The 2,876-nt window shown below is 40.3% G+C and overlaps 1 protein-coding gene across 1 annotated transcript in view; it reads right to left on the reverse strand.

Moving 5' to 3' along the window:
- ULK4 (unc-51 like kinase 4) overlaps window positions 1–2,876 on the reverse strand; it is an 892,765-nt gene that overhangs the window by 309,200 nt on the left and 580,689 nt on the right. The gene's annotated exons all lie outside the window — the stretch shown is intronic.

Genomic DNA, 2,876 nt, shown 5'->3' on the forward strand with positions numbered 1-2,876 from the left:
GTTGGAGAAGAATATTAAAAGGACCACAGACTATCAGAAGAACAAACAAATCTGTATTGGAGTTAAGTACAGTCAGAATGCCCCTTACAAGCCAGGATGGCGAGTCTTCATCTTTTCACACTTCGGTCATGTTGTCAGAAGGGATCAGTCCCAGGAGAAGGACATCATGCTTGGTACAGTACAGGGTCAAAAAAAAAAAGAGAACAACAGACAGATACAGTAGCTACCACAATGGGTTCAAACAAAGCAATGACTCTGAAGACAGTGTAGGACCCGGCAGTGTTTCCGTCTGTTATACATGGGGTTGCTGTAAACTGGAACCAACTTGGAGCTACCTAGCAACAGGATAAGTGGAATAACCTTTAAAATGGTTGGTTTACGGTTGGTAGAAATGTGGTATTTTAAATATTGAGTCTGGGCCTGATGACCTTGATAAATTCACTTATTAATGCTATCATTAGTAGTCTTTTGAACTTTTTAGGTACGTACAGCTTACACCCCACTTTTCAAAAGTTCACTTTATGCTACTTCACCTTTACTGAAGAATTAAATTAGTAGCCGCTTTCACTAACCTAAAGAAAACATGGAGAGAGGATTTTCACTTTTACAAAAACAAAATAATAAAAAATAAAACAAAGTGAACGTAAAACTAGCATTCAGTGCTTGCTTTGTAGGCAGTGGTTAAAACAGGAAGCACACAGCTGAGCAGTGAGTGGTACTGTCAAGCTCCTTCCCCAGGAACTAAACTCAGCATCAAGCCACCGTAGGTTTGAACTATGTCTTTCAATACTATTGTTGTTAAGTGCCATAGAGTCAGTTCTGACCCGTAGAAACCATGTACAGGGTTTCCAAGGAGCAGCTGGTGAGCTTGAATCACCAACCTTGCAGTTCAAATGGCTTTGCAGTCTGGCAAATTAACCCACAGCACCACACCAGGACTCCAAACAAAAGCCTACAGCACCCAGTATTCTCAGGAGGTCTCCCATCCAAGTACTAACCAGGCCCAACCATGCTTAGCATTCAGGGTGGTAGGGCCTTAGACTTGAACACTGTATGTTATTGTTATTTAAGGCTGTGTGTGTTACTTAGCATGATTTCGTAGGCTCTTTTGGGGGTTTGGGAACACTCGGAAAAAGATCCTATATAAATTAATGGTAACTCCTCTTTGCTTTATGCCATTTCAGCTTACAAAAGATTTTAATGGGAATGCTCTAACTTCCTATTACAGGGGAATCCAGTACCCATACTTGAATAGAATTCTTATACATCTATTTTTTTTTTTTTTTTCTAATCTCACTGAACAGGGCCTCCATCTAGCACAATGCTCAACAAAAATGGTGACAGTGGGCATCTTTGTCTTGCTTCCAATCTTAGGGTGAGTATTTTTCAACAGACCACTACGGAATATGACAATTGCTTTAATTTTAGGTATTCTTTATCACATGAAAAAAATTCCCTGCTAATCTTAGTTTGCTAATAGGTTTCACATGATATAAAGGCATCACATTTTGTAAAGTACCTTTTCTACAGTGATCTTTCATTGTGATTGTAAGCAAGAAAAAAATCAGAAACTCTTGTTTCAAATAAATAATACATACATTTTTCTAAAAATTTAGCTTAGCGAGCACATTAACATTTTTCAGTCAGGATCACTTACAATTCCATCATTCTACCCTTCCAGCATTTGCATTAATGACTATGGAAGTGAAAGGGCTGGGTGAGAACACTTCACCCCTCCAGCACAGAGATAGAAAGAGCTGCCTGGAATCATGGGTCTTCCTGTCCTCCTCCTGGCTATGGAGAACTATGAAGCCAAGAGAATAAAGAGATGGGTTTCCCAGGTATAAAAATATCAGGCATACATACTGGAAGAGGGAGAAAAATCTTTCAGCTACCCATTGGATGCTCTTTTCTAACTTTAGCATCCCATAGCAGTGACTCTGCAGAAATCTTGGCTTTTCATTATTTGCTTGCTAGCTTTATTTTATTCTTTTGCCTCTTTATTGAAATATTTTTCTATTAATATTTTTCAAGTTTCTCATCACCGTCTCTTATTTTTCCTCTCAATTTTCTTTCTGTGCCTACTACTCTTTAATCTTTCATCAATGAATTATTTTTCTGTTCTTCATCTCATAAAGCAAGTGGTTATTTTAGGCCAACAGTGATCCACTAGAGTGGATCATATGTGTCCTGGTATGGCACTGTAAGATAAGCACTGAATTGAAAACTCAGTTTGAACCACATATTAGAATTTCTGTTGTAATTATTTTTAAATAAAGATTAGCACTGCTTTCCTCACTGAATCCATGTACCAGTAGGTTCTCTGACCCACAGAGTAGTGGTGCTTCAGTCTCTGAAGGAAAGGGAGGCAGGGGTAGCTCGCAGCGAGATCTGCGAAGCAGCAAGATCTGCGAAGCATCAAGATTTGCGAAGCAGCGAGATCGAGATCTGGAGTCCTGGTGTGGTGCTCTGGTTTAATGCACCAGACTCCAAGGCCATTTTATATATATGAAGTAAAAAGCACCATCTCTCTCCCATGGAAGGCCTGATGGATTCAAGCTGCTGACCCACGGGGTTCGCAGCCAGATTCTCAACCACTACAATACCAGGCCTTCCATCTTCAAGATGGCGGGTCAGGTAGACGTGTAGTGAGGAGCTCGGTCAACAACAACATGGAATACTGGGCCAAGAGGGCTCATGAGATGGTGTGTTGGAACTCTGGAACAAATATAAAGGTATGTTTGGAGGTTCGGAGGGTTTATAGCTGGGGAATTTGCAGGAGAATCCAGAAATCTATTATTTTCTGGATCAAGACACTCAGCTATTCCAGGAGCCGCCATCTTGGGAGAGCATATCTTGAATGTACCAGGATTGAT

This window comes from Chrysochloris asiatica, unplaced genomic scaffold (assembly GCF_000296735.1).
Source record: "Chrysochloris asiatica unplaced genomic scaffold, ChrAsi1.0 scaffold00124, whole genome shotgun sequence".
Classification (NCBI taxonomy): Eukaryota; Metazoa; Chordata; class Mammalia; order Afrosoricida; family Chrysochloridae; genus Chrysochloris; species Chrysochloris asiatica.